General features: G+C 41.6%; 1 long non-coding RNA gene across 1 annotated transcript in view; it reads right to left on the bottom strand.

The window, feature by feature from the left end:
• Positions 1-11,968: 11,968 nt before the first annotated feature.
• The window catches only part of LOC125452557 (uncharacterized), a 40,323-nt gene continuing 38,323 nt past the window's right edge, over positions 11,969-13,968 (bottom strand). The window contains exon 3 of the long non-coding RNA XR_007247572.1: positions 11,969-12,104. This is a non-coding gene — a long non-coding RNA (uncharacterized LOC125452557). The remainder of the gene's footprint in view (positions 12,105-13,968) is intronic.

Genomic DNA, 13,968 nt, shown 5'->3' on the forward strand with positions numbered 1-13,968 from the left:
TGTTCTCCCACCATCGCGGCTGCTGCTGTTCCTCCCACATCCAGCAATTATGAACTTTCTGTGGGTGGTTATCCACAGCTTCAGTGATAGTTCTTCAAATGGCACAGGGAATGCCAGTATAATTGCAGCCTTCTAGAACTCCTTATTGCAGTTACAGCTGCAGCAAACACCAGCAACAACAATGGAGGGGGAAAGAGATAGGAGCAAATACAGATGGAATACAGCGTGTGAGGAAAGCTGATTAGCCAGAGACTGAGTAAGAACGTCAGGAAATTGTACAGAAATGGTGCAGGGTTTCACACTGATATGCAGAATGCGTTTTTTTTTGTAAACCAGTGTGGTTAAAAGTTCATCGACATGGAGTAAATTTGTTTTAAAATAAAAGTCTTTTTTCATTTTTGCAATCGGACCAACAAAATTCAAAATAATATTTTACTACTAATGTCTATCAAAACTATCTGGTATTTCAAAAACATGATAGAATAAATGGAAAATGTCATAAAATGAGTACAATCAAAAATGAATACATACTTTTACCATCAGAGTAAATTGCAAAACAGGTTTAAACACGTTCTGCATAAAAAGACATTTCAAAGCATTTTCTCCTGAGGGTCTGTTCATCCATTTAAACGTAAGTCTTGTCTTCCTTTCTTCCTTTCTGATCCACAGGTTTTGCCTAGCAGGGCAGTTGAAAATGTAGTTCCCACTTCCTCACTTATTTTGCACTGTGCCCTGGGTATGACTGGGTGCATGACATCAGTTTAATCCGTACTTTCTCCATGGGAAAATGCCTGAATTATGTGTGATATACAAGGTGGACAGCTGGATGAACACAGCAGGCCAAGCGGCATCAGAGGAGCAGGAAGGCTTGATGTTTCGGGCCTAGACCCTTCCTCAGAATTTTCTGAAGAAGGGTCTAGGCCTGAAACATCAGCTTTCCTGCTCCTCTGATGCTGCTTGGCCTGCTGTGTTCATGCAGCTCTACACCATGTTATCTCAGATTCTCCAGCATCTGCAGTTCCTACTATGCCTGAATTATGTGTGTTTGCTTTCATAGCGAACTCAAAAAAAATGTCGGTCACAAGGCTAAAGATATGGTGCTTCTCATCTTACATCTGCCTTTAATCTACGCGTGGAATATTACATCAAGGCCCCACCTATGTCTCAAGTGTATACAAAAGATCTCATGACACCATTCAATGAAGTATAGGACAATTCTGCCGGTGTCTGGCCAACATTTATCTTTCAATTGCTGAAATTATATTATCTGGTCATTTATTTAATTTATGTTTTCGGGAATTTGCTGTGTGAAAATTGGTTGTCGCATTTTCCAACATTACAATATTTAGTGCTTTGAAATTGCCTGAAGTCATGCAGTGTGATGTGAAAATATAGTTTCTTTTCATAAACCTATGTTTGGGATCTTCTGCCTCCTGCATCTCATCTGCTCCATTCTGTACTTCTCCAGATTTTTACTGTAACAAGACTAAAGCACTCTTGACAAAACATTATGTTTTGTGGGCAATTTATATTTTAAACCACAAAAGATTATGTTCACTTTCTTCAGCACAATTGACAATACAACATATGGGGAGCATGGATTTGAGCATCACTACCACAGCAATACAATTTCTAGCCTGTGCGCATACAGCTCCTCACTGACAGAGCAAGAGCACATTTCACCTGAACATCCCAGTCATTTGTAAGATATATTTTAATAATTTTCTCACCTTGCATTTGCCAACATAGTTTTCACTAGCTACTTAGGCAGGAGCAAGAGAGTGGATCATGCTGATGAGAACTATCTGATCTTCTTTGTCCCTCTTCCTGTAACCAAACAAAGCTTCAATATGAGGAGGTGTGGCCGTGATTTTCCACACTGACGTTCTATAAATCCCCAATGTCTGGATAAAAGCAAAATACTGCTGATGCTGTAAATAGACAATGTTAGAGCAACTCAGCAGGTCTAGCAACACCTCTCCAGTTCTGAAAAGGCATACCAGACTTGAAACGTTAACTCTGTTTCAGTCTTCACAGATGCTGCCAGATCTGCTGAGTTTCTTCAGCATTCTGTTTTAGTTTCCAATGTGCTTGGGTTTTGCTGTTAATCATACAATAGAATAAAATGAAAACAGTTTCCTGAAATGTTTTTTGAGGGTATGTGATACTGAACTACATAAACCAAGTTTCATGCTGAGCTCAAAATCTCAGGTGGGTGCAACAAGTGAGTCTTGCTGCAAAGTGCATGATCTGTTTTCCCAGTGTGTAAACTACTTAATATTCCAAGCACAAAATGCAAATGTTTCAAAGAACACAGCACATACCTTCCAAGTGGGAAATGTTCAGGCTTGATTACCTCTGTCTGGAACTGGTTGACTTCATCAAGGGAGAGGGAGGAACATGATAATAAACTTTTGTCAGGTACCCTGTGTCATGGAGGTGGAAATCAGCCAGCTTTCCCCCGCCTGCTTATTCAGCAAATGCTGCAGGAAGTGTTTTTGTCTAGTTTTTTGGTCTGGACAATACTGTATTTAGCTATGACACGCCCAGATTTGGAAAGATTGCAGATACTCGGCTTTTGTGCTCCTGAGATGCTGCTTGGCCTGCTGTGTTCATCCAGCTCCATACTTTGTTATCTTGGATTCTACAGCATCTGCAGTTCCCATTATCACAGATAGTCACAGCCTCATGTTTGAATTATAGCAACTTGTGCCGGAAACTAGTGGGCCATGCTCCCTCAGCACTGCATCTTAGCCTAGATTTCTCAGTCATAGATGTACAACACACAAACAGATCATTCAATCCAACCTCTCAAATGGGAGTTGAACAGTTACAGCTTTAATTTGCTTTCTCTTTAGAGGATGCAAGGGAAGGGCAGTGATTATTCTGTGGAACACTGTGTGCAAGCTGGATGTCTAGAATATTTTCCAGAGGGTAGAGCGAGGTTGTTGGCTGTGACGTGACAGTGAGAAACCACTCGACAGAGCCATGGGGGGTGGGGGGGGAGGGGTGGCAATGGTTTTCAGTGGTACTGCAAACGTGCACCTGTGAAATTTTGTGGGGAAGTAGTCTCAGACTGCAAATTTTAGGTTAGCTACGGTTTATGCAATATGGAGGTAATGAGAAGACTTTTTATAATTCTTGGTGTGATAATACTGCAGTTAAGGATTCCAGCAACGTAGAGTTTGGGGATGTGCATTTGTGCTACAGGGTAAAGAATGTGAATGGTCTTAACACCAAACCAATTGTTTGTCTTGATGCTCAGTTTACAGCTGAGGAGAACTCTAGAATCTCAATGGATTCACCAGAGAAGACAGCCAAGGTTGTTGTGGAATCATTGTTTTGCAACTGCTGGTAATTTCAGTTCACACAGAACTTGATGTTGAACAGGCAGTCAGAATTTGCAAGAGGATTGACCGCACATCAGGCATTTATTCCAATCCTTTAATGAGCACAGTCAGATTGACAAAAAAGCACCTGCCTTTAAACCTAACTGACTGTAATGACTTTCTCACAGATCTAGGCTTGCTTAGAGCTTCTTCCGCAAAACTACACCCAACTGCATCTGGGCTGCCAGTGGTCTGTCATGTCACATCACGTCATGTCAATTATCATGTGAGGATAATCTAAACTTGACAGAATTTGATATGTAGGTGCATGTTAAATCTCAAAACATTATCCAAAAGCACAAATTGCTGACTTATTGAATGCCAAACCTCACCATTCGGAGGTCAAATCCATTTTTTATTCATTCATGGGATATGGGCATCAGTGGCTAGGTAGCATTTATTGTCCATCCCTAATTGCTCAGGGGGTAGTTAAGTGTCAACCACATTGCTATGGGTCTGGAGTCACATTCAGGCCAGACCAGGTAAGGAACCAGACAAGTTTTTCCACCATTTCTTCCACCTATCTGCTCCTGCCACCTCACTGACCAATCCCCACCAGTCCCTACCTGCATTCATCTATCACCAGCCCACCTACCTTCTCCAGCCCCATCCCTTCTCTCTATTTATTTCTGAGCTCCCTTCCCCACTCCTCCCAATTTCTGAAGAGGGGACCTGACCCGAAATGTCAGTTTTCCTGCTCCTCTGATGCTGCTTGTTCTGCTGTGTCTCCCCAGCTCCACATTGAGTTATCTTTGACTCCAGCATCTGCAGTTCTTACTATTTATGGGTTTTTTTCCACAATGAAGATGAGGCTGTCCAGTTTTCTGTGGTTTCTACCTTTACCAAAGGCCAGGTTGCAATCAATGATGCTGAAACAATTTTGGGACCTCCATAGAAAGTGCCCTCAACAGGATTGCTGTCAACTCTGAATTTGCATATTGGGCCTGAAAACATATATCGGATCTTACTTGTCAATGCCAGATATGCTAGAAGTTATTATGGAGTATTCATCCCTCTGATCTTTTCAAAGAACAAAAGCTTGGATGTACACGGTGTGAAAAATTAATAAGGCTGAGTAAAGAATGGAAGCATGGATCAAATTGAATAGCTTTATCAAATAATTGGCATAGGAATGTTGTGACCTTCTCTACTACTAGAATCAATGGAGAGTTTTTGATGTCATGCTCCCATGATAATGACACTATAACAGCCTGAACACGGGGATCTTGTAGTGCACAGTGTGATGGCCCTGTTTTTTAGTCAGAGGCCCTGGATTGAAGGTCTGTCCTGGGACTTGGCAGTCAGGAATGGTTCATGCATACCGCATTCAAACAAGTTATGCCTGTCAACCTACAAATCCATCCAAGTTAGCGAGTAGAAGTGGAGAGATTCCTGATCTTCCATATGAAGGAGCCTCGATCACACTGTTCCTGGCTCCAGCCTACAACATGCATAGAAAAGTGGAATGTTGCCACAGCAACTTGGATTTCCTGAGTGAACTATAACAGTTCAAATGATCAACAGCCTGAACAGCTTGAGAGAAGTCCAATGATAAAGGTACATGTTTCTAGCAGATTGGTCATCAGTTGGACTGTTTGAGTCTTAAAGGATGCTTTGGCTGCAAGGGCAAATTTCAGAAGTGCAGTGCATCTGCACTCCAGCTTCCTGAAACATACAGTTAGAGCATGCTGAGCTTTTCACAAATCCACCATACTGGAGATGGCCTGAACTCATTAAGAAGCAAAATACCTGGAGAGCATCACAATACCAGGGCTCAAAGAAATCCTGAGTCACAGACACAAGACACAGAACTCTGAACTCTGACTATTTTTAGATTAATGCTATAGCTCATTCTCCCACTTTTTTTTTAAATTCAGTCATGGAATGTGGATGTGGCTCATTGGACAGCATTTATTGCCTGAACCTAGATGCCCTTAAGATGGTGGTAAGCTGCCTTTTTGAATTGCTGCAGTCCATTTGGAATAGGAAGACCCATAATCCTGTTAGGGACAGAATTCCAGGATTTTGACCCAGTGACAGTAAAACAGCAGGGTTATATTTTCAAATCTGGACCGTGTGTGGCAAGGAATCGAACTTGCAGGTCATGGTGATCCCACGTATCTGCTGCCCTTGTCTTTATAGATGGTAGTGGTTGTGAATTTGGAAGGTACTGATTGAATTTCTATATTGCATCTTGTAGATGGTACACACTGATGCTACTGTGATGGAAGGAATGGATGTTTTTGAATGTGGTGCCAATCAAGTGAGTTGCTTTGACCTGGATGGTATCAAGCTCCTTGAATATTGTAGGAGATGCACTCATCCCAGCAAGTGGGGAGTATTCCGATATGCTCCTGATTAGTGCCTTGTAGATGGTGGACAGGCTTCAGGGAGTAAGGAGGTGAGTTACTTGCTGCAGTATTCCTAGCCTCTGACCTGTTCATGTAGCCACTGTATTTTGTATGGTAAATCTAGTTGAGTTTCTGTCAATGGTAACACCCAGGATGTTAATGATGGGGTTTTCGGTGATGGTAATGCCATTGCATGTCATAGGATGATGGACTGGTTGTCTCATAGTGGAGATATTCATTGCCTGGTATTTTGTGTGGCACAAATGTTACTTGCCACTTGCCATTCTAAGTCTGGATATTGTCCAGGTTTGTTGCATTTTAACTTGGACTGCTTCAGTATCTGAGAAGCTGTGAATGTGCAATGATCAGCACCAATCATTGGCAAATATCCCCACTTCAGGCCTTGTGACAGATGGAAGGTGGGAGAATGAATAAAGATAATCCTTTAATCCAGTATGCATTTTAGCCTGTCAAAGCACAAACTTTCCATTCGTACTTATGAGACATTCTGCCATTGATAGATATTGCAGGCATTCTAGTGTTGATGGATAGTGTGGATACAATTACTTAGTTCCAAGCTTCTGTTGGTTTTGTTTGGATTTTCTATTAAATGTGCCCATCTGCTTCTTTTCATGTTATGGCATTGGACCGATTCATTCTTTTATTCTCATTTTATTTAAGAGGATGAATATCTATCTTAAAGCATGGCAACAGATTAGATGATTCAGGACTGGCAGTTAAACATCCAAGGATTCACAACATATTGAAAATACAGGGAGGTGGGCAGAGGGGGCGGGGTTGCCTTGTTCGTTAAGAATGAAATTGAATCTATGGCACTGAATGACATAGCATCAGAGGAGGTGGAGTCTGTGTGGGTGCAGTTGAGGAACCACAAAGGCAAAAAAACCATAACGGGAGTTATGAGGCCTCCTAACAGTGATCAAGACCAGGGGCGCAAGATGCACCGGGAAATAGATAGGGCATGTCAGAAAGGCAAGGTCACGGTGATCATGAGGGACTTCAATATGCAGGTGGACTGAGTGAATAATGTTGCTGGTGGATCCAAAGAAAGGGAATTCATGGAATGTTTGCAAGATGGCTTCTGGAACAGCTTGTGACGGAGCCCACAAGGAAACAGGCAATTCTGGACTTAGTGCTATGTCATGAGCCAGACTTTATAAAAGACCTTAAAGTAAGGGAACACTTAGGAGGCAGCGATCATAATATGGTAGAGTTGAGTCTGCAGTTCGAAAGAGAGAAGGCAAAATTGGATGTAATGGTGTTACAGTTAAATAAAGGTAATTACAGGGCCATGAGAGAAGAATTGACGAAGATCAACTGGAAGCAGAGCCTAGCGGGGAAGACAGTAGAGCAACAATGACAGGAGTTTCTGGGTGTAATTGAGGACACAGTACAGAGGTTCATCCCAAAGAAAAGAAAGAATATCCGGGGTGGGATTAGACAGCCATGGCTGACAAAGGAAGTCAGGAAATGTATCAAAGAAAAAGAGACAGCCTATAAAGTGGCCAAGACCGCTGGGAAATCAGAAGTTTGAGAAGGCTACAAAAACAAACAGAGGATAACAAAGAGAGAAATAAGGAAGGACAGGATCAAATATGAAGGTAGGCTAGCTAGTAATATTAGAAATGATAGTAAAAGCTTCTTTCAATACATAAGAAACAAACGAGAGGGAAAAGTAGACATTGGGCCACTCCAAATTGATGCTGGAAGGCTAGTGATGGGAGATAAGGAAATAGCTGCAGAACTTAACAAGTACTTTGCGTCAGTCTTCACAGTGGAAGACATGAGTAGTATGCCAACAATTAGGGAGAGTCAGGGGGCAGAATTGAGTATGGTAGGCATTACAAAAGAGAAAGTGCTAGAAAAGCTATAAGGTCTAAAAATTGATAAATCTCCTGGCCCCGATGGGTTACATCCTAGAGTTTTGAGGGAGGTGGCTGAGGAAGTAGCAGAGGCTTTGATTGTGATCTTTCAAAAGTCACTGGACTCAGGGAAAGTCCCAGATGATTGGAAACTTGCTGTTGTAACCCCGTTGTTTAAGAAAGGATCAAGGCAAAAGATGAAAAATTATAGGCCAATTAGCCTAACCTCAGCTATTGGTAAAATTCTAGAATCCATTGTCAAGGATGAGACTTCTAAATTCTTGGAAGTGCAGGGTCAGATTAGAACAAGTCAGCATGGATTTAGTAAGGGGAGGTCATGCCTGACAAACCTGTTAGAATTCTTTGAAGAGGTAACAAGTATGTTAGACTAGGGATACCCAGTGGATGTTATCTATCTAGGCTTCCAAAAGGCCTTTGATATGGTGCCTCACGGGATACTGCTGAGCAAGGTGAGGGCCCATGGTGTTTGAGGTGAGCTACTGGCTTGGATTGAGGATTGGCTGTCTGACAGAAGGCAGAGAGTTGGGATAAAAGGCTCTTTTTCAGAATGGCAACTGGTGATGAGTGGTGTCCTGCAGGGTTCAGTGTTGGGGCCACAGCTGTTCACCTTATATATTAATGATCTGGATGAAGGGACTGGGGGCATTCTGGCAAAGTTTGCCGATTATATGAAGATAGGTGGACAGGCAGGTAGTACTGAAGAGGTAGGGAAGCTTCAGAAAGATTTAGACAGTTTAGGAGAGTGGTCCAGGAAATGGCTGATGAAATTCAACGTGAGTAAATGTGAGGTTTTGCACTTTGGAAAAAAGAATACAGGCATGGACTATTTTCTAAATGGGGAGAAAATTCATAAAGCAGAAATACAAAGGGATCTGGGAATGTTGGTCCAGGATTCTCTAAAAGTTAATTTGCAGGTAGAGTCTGTGATTAAGAAAGCAAATGTAATGTTGTCGTTTATCTCAAGAGGGTTGGAATATAAAAGCAGTGATGTGCTTCTGAGACTTTATAAAGCTCTAGTTAGGCCCCATTTAGAATACTGTGTCCAATTTTCAGCCCCACACCTCAGGAAGGACACACTAGCCCTGGAGCATGTCCAGCAGAGATTCACACGCATGATCCCTGGAATGGTAGGTTTAATGTATGATGAACGGCTAAGGATCCTGGGATTGTACTCATTAGACTTTAGAAGGTTGAGGGGAGATCTAATAGAAACTTACAAGATAATGTATGGCTTAGAAGGGGTGGACGTGGGGAAGTTGTTTCCTTTAGGCGGGGAGACTAGGACCAATGGACACAGCCTTAAAATTAGAGGGGGTAAATTTAAAACGGAAATGAAACAACATTTCTTCAGCCAGAGAGTGGTGGGCTTGTGGAATTCATTGCCACAGAGTGCAGTGGAGGCCGGGATGTTAGATGCCTTCAAGGCAGAGATCGACAAATTCTTGATCTCACAAGGAATCAAGGGCTCCAGGGAAAGTGCAGGGAAGTGGAGTTGAAATGCCCATCGGCCATGATTTAAATGGCGGAGTGGACTTGATGGGCCGAATGGCCTTACTTCCACTCCTATGTCTTATGGTCTTATGACTTTGCCCATGGTGATCAAATGAATAATTGTCACCTTCTTTAACACGCCAACACGAAATAGGATCATGATCACGGTAGTCAATAAAAATTGTACATCACATACCTTTGGTTTCTTAATTGAATTAATGGCACACAGCCACATTAATAAGGAAGTTATCCATTATTATTTCTGGTACTGGATGCAATTCAAAAATTACAATACTCCTGCCAATAATAGGGTCAGAAGCTAACAATCATGTTTAGAATCAAAGTAAATTTCTCATTCTAATGAAGTGACTCGCATCACCTTCTATGGGAAATGGGACCTCTAATGATTTTTTATCCAAAATAGGAAATTAAGCCCATCTTGTAAAATAATATTTCAGTGTTTTGTCTTTTAAAATCTCATTAATTTTGTGCTGAATAAGAGATTTAATGTAATTATCAGAGTTGTCTCTTGGACAGAAATCTTTCCCTAATTCTATGGTTTGGGTGACACTAATTCTTGAGTCACAACAAGTGAGGAACTTACTCCTTCACAGACAGAGATTATAATTTAACTTGTGAACATGTGAAAATTGAATGCTGAGACATACAGCCTCCACATGATATTGCTTAGCTCTAGCTTCACTGGGAAACCGCAGTCTCTTAAAACCAATAGTACTGCGGATGCTGTAAATCAGGAACAAAAACAAAGTTGCTGGAAAAGCTCAGCAGGTCTGGCAGTATCTGTGAAGGAAAAAACAGTTAATGTTTCGGGTCCAGTGACCCTTCTTCAGAACTGGAGTTCTGCAGCTTGAAGTTCTGAGAAAGGGTCACTGGACATTAAACATTAACTCTGTTTTGTCCTGCACAGATGCTGCCAGCCCTGCTGAACGTTTCCAGCAACTTTGTTGTTCTAACTGCTGTCTCTTCACTGCTTGTGTGCAACTGATATCAAAGAGGCAAAATTCAGAAACCTGATATCTTAACTGCTGTTGTCTGTATTGTGAAAGGCTCAGTTGAAGCCACAGGATAGGAGAGAGCTCCTTTCACTATGTAACTTTCACACCCCTAACTTCTTGGGCTGCCGTATTGACCTAGCCTAAAAAGAATTCTGTTGTGCCATCTAAATGTTATTGCTGTCTCATGTGCTGCAGCAATTACATAACAATCAGAAGTTTGGCTTACAGCAGCAGTACATTCCCTTTTTAAGAGTCAGGATCCTGATGGAAGACAAATCAATATGATCCTGGAAAATGGGTTTGCATTATTGATTTGGTCGTGGGGTCTAGAGGCAGCATGTAATCGGGAAGATTCAAAATGATAAGCATGTCTAACCATGTCACTGTCTAACCAATAAGAATGTAATCATCTCTTTGAATTCAAATGTATGATGCACTTAATACACAAACTACTGAGCTATTTCTCATATAGGTCAGGTTCTCACTTCATTGATCTGTCACGATCCATGCAGTATCTGGCAACATGTAATTTAAGGAATGGAGGGAGATTTGTAAATGTTTTTGGAATTCCCACTTTCTTCAGATTATAACGCTACATTGTGAAATCCTTACTGCTGATGTACAGCAGACCTGTCAACTCCTGCTCTCCTAACCATCTGTTTATTATACGAGAGGCTCCACAGACATTTCACATTGTTGAATGCTCTAACTGCATTCTTTGTTACACAGCAAATTGAGAAATCATCATTTATAGGCTTTCCTAATGTTTAATGTAACTTCACTTAGCTAATTCACACTTTGCGGCAAACATGCATGTCCTGGCTTCCTTCTGCTTTGTGCTTACTATATGTCAATTACACCATCTATTATTATTAGCAAATGTATCCAGGGTTCTGTGTACAAGGGAAAACATTGAATGATGGGATGGTGAATAAGTGCCAAAACTAGATAGGGTTTTAATCTTCTCCAGTACTGTGTTGGGAAGAGGGTGGATGCCCATGTTCCATCCCACCTTGACACAATTTTACAAGCCATTTAAAAGGCCTCTTTACATCCTCGCAGCCATTTCTGCAGTGTCAGTTGGAGGCCAATGTTGGGGAGACCTGGCAGTTCTTGCTGTTTGTTTGGTGGGCATGAGGAACAAGATACCTCCTTTACAGCAACAAGGTCCCTTCAGGAAACCCCTCCCACTCACAGCCAAATGCCCCATGATGTTTCCCTTCCCCTACTGGCCTGTTTACCTATGGTCCCAGTCAACATCCCTGCTCCCAATTCCCCTCCCCTGTGCTAGTTGGTCTGGTCCACCAAAATCCAAACCTCTTTTAGCTCCAGCAAAAGTCTTCTTTGATATCTGGGTCCCAGCTGTGACCACTGCTTCCAGTGGTGCAATTGACAGCAAAGAGCCAATAGGTGGTGGAAGTTTCACCCTGAGCTAATTAATCCCCAACTCCGCAACAAAAATTAAATGGCAGCAGGGCAAAAATTCACCACCAAAATTTACTCTGGGATACCTTGACATAACAGAACATCTTGCCCATAGTGTATGGTGGAGATTGATATCTCATTACCATCCTGTTCTTTACCAAATTGAAGTGGCTGAAGGAAAACAATACAGTTACTGACTTAAATGATCTGCATACTATCTTGTACAGCTAACCTTCAGATCTCCGACGAGGAACCCGATAGCTGATGAACAGACTGAAGAATATAAAAACATAAGGGAAACATTATCTGACATGGAGATGATTCGGAACCTTTTTAATCTGTTAACATGATATATAAATGCACATTCTTATTATTGATCACAAACCCATAGGAAGCACAATGACTCCTCTCAATTCAGAATGGGGGTGTAGGCCAGGTTTGATTCCAATCGTTGTGATGAGTTAATGTGTGGGTGGCTGTACTCACTCCCCCGACGGCCTGCTGTTCCCTGACATGAGCTGAGTTCTTCTGCGGGAGGAACGTACTATGTTAATTAGCTGCAGCAGACTTCAGGAACCGCAGTCACAATCTGTCAGCACTCATAGGGGATAATGTTAATCATTGGTGAGTGTGTTAAACAGGTCATGACAAAATGTGGGTGCTGTGCATAAAGTCCAGACAATCCAATGTTGCTTATTTTACATTATCACCAGAAACTAAAATAATCCTGAAAGGATGGTTGGTAAATATGTCCACTTATAAATATATCTTTCTAGCCTGAAAAGACCCATAAATGATTATTCTGTATTTTGTGCAAACCAATCCTCCGTCCATGCTAATACATCACCCCCAATACTGTGAGCATGTATACTAACACTGCCTGTTATATTCTAACTGAGGTTATCATGAAAGACTGTCATTCTCAACCTCACCCCTCGCCTAAGGCGTGGTGCCCCTCAATTGTCTCTTTCTTTTGAGAAACCAGAACTATGGTCACATAAGAATATGGTGACTTTACCTCAACTCCAATAAACCCTAATAAATTTGTCAAACATGATTTGCCTTTCACAAAACCATGTTGATTGTGTTATGTTTTCTAAGTGTCCTGTTTTTGCTTCCTTAAAAATGGACTCCAGCATTTTTTTCACCAACAGATACTAGGCTAACAGGCCTGAAGTCCCTTACTTTCTGTTTCCCTCCCTTCTTGAAAAGGGGCATCATAATTGCAGTTTTCCAAATCACTGGAGCCCCATCTGGAATCCAGAGGGTTCTCAAATAGTTTGATCAATACCTCCACTATCTTTGCAGCCACTTTGTTTGACACCCTTGGATGCAGTCTATCAAGTCCTAACAACTTGTCTGCTTTCAGTTCCAGCGATAGTAGGAACTGCAGATGCTGGAAAATCTGAGATAACAAGGTGTAGAGCTGGATGAACACAGCAGGCCAAGCTGCATCAGAGGAGCAGGAAAGCTGACATTTCGGGCCTACCCAAGGTAATTTTTCCCAATAAGAAGCAATGGCATAAGATAGGGACAGGGACTATAACTGAGGGAAATGTTGTTTCAGAACAACAAAAATACATGTCTTATTTCTGTTATGGTTTCCGCTATGCTTTATCTCTTCTAAATTTTTTTATTCATTCATGGGATATGGGTGTCACATGTGGCCAGCATTTATTCCCCATCCTTAAGTGCCCAGAGGGCAATTAAGTCTCAACGACATGCTGTGGGTGTGGGGTCACATGTAGGCCAGGCCAGGTAAGGACGACTGATTCCTTCCCCGAAGAACATCAGTGAACTGCACGGGTTTTGCCAGCAATTGACAATATCTCCATGATCACCATTAGACTCCCAATTCCAGATATCTATTGAATTCAAATTCTCCCATCTGTCATGGCAGGATTCAAACCCAGGTCACTCAAATGCACAGGGTCTCTGGATTAATTGGCTAGTGATAATACCACAAGACCATCGCCTCCCCAATTCAACATCTAGCATAATATTACAGCATCTTTTCTTAGCACTACACTTGTTACTCATTTTTGACGGATTCCAACAATTGATTACAACAAGCACTTGCTAAGATAGCAGCATGGACTTTAATTACAAGTTATGCATTCTCATGCAACTAGAGTACAGTGAAATTTTACGTTTAGTTCCTCAAAGTCAGTGTGAGTTTGGAACAATGTATATAATGATGATTTAGATCATGGGCTCACTGTAAATCATGAGCTTTAAAGAGCTTTGGGATATTCTGTGGTAGTGAAAGGTGTGAAACGTCAGAGTTTCTCTTCTTTTTTTAGTTGTCCTTTTCTTAGAACTGAAGTACTAAGAAACAAATTGAAAGCAGATTTGGCTAAATCTAATCTAAAAGCTGCGATGCAACATCTGA

Source organism: Stegostoma tigrinum, chromosome 4 (genome assembly GCF_030684315.1).
Source record: "Stegostoma tigrinum isolate sSteTig4 chromosome 4, sSteTig4.hap1, whole genome shotgun sequence".
NCBI lineage: Eukaryota > Metazoa > Chordata > Chondrichthyes > Orectolobiformes > Stegostomatidae > Stegostoma > Stegostoma tigrinum.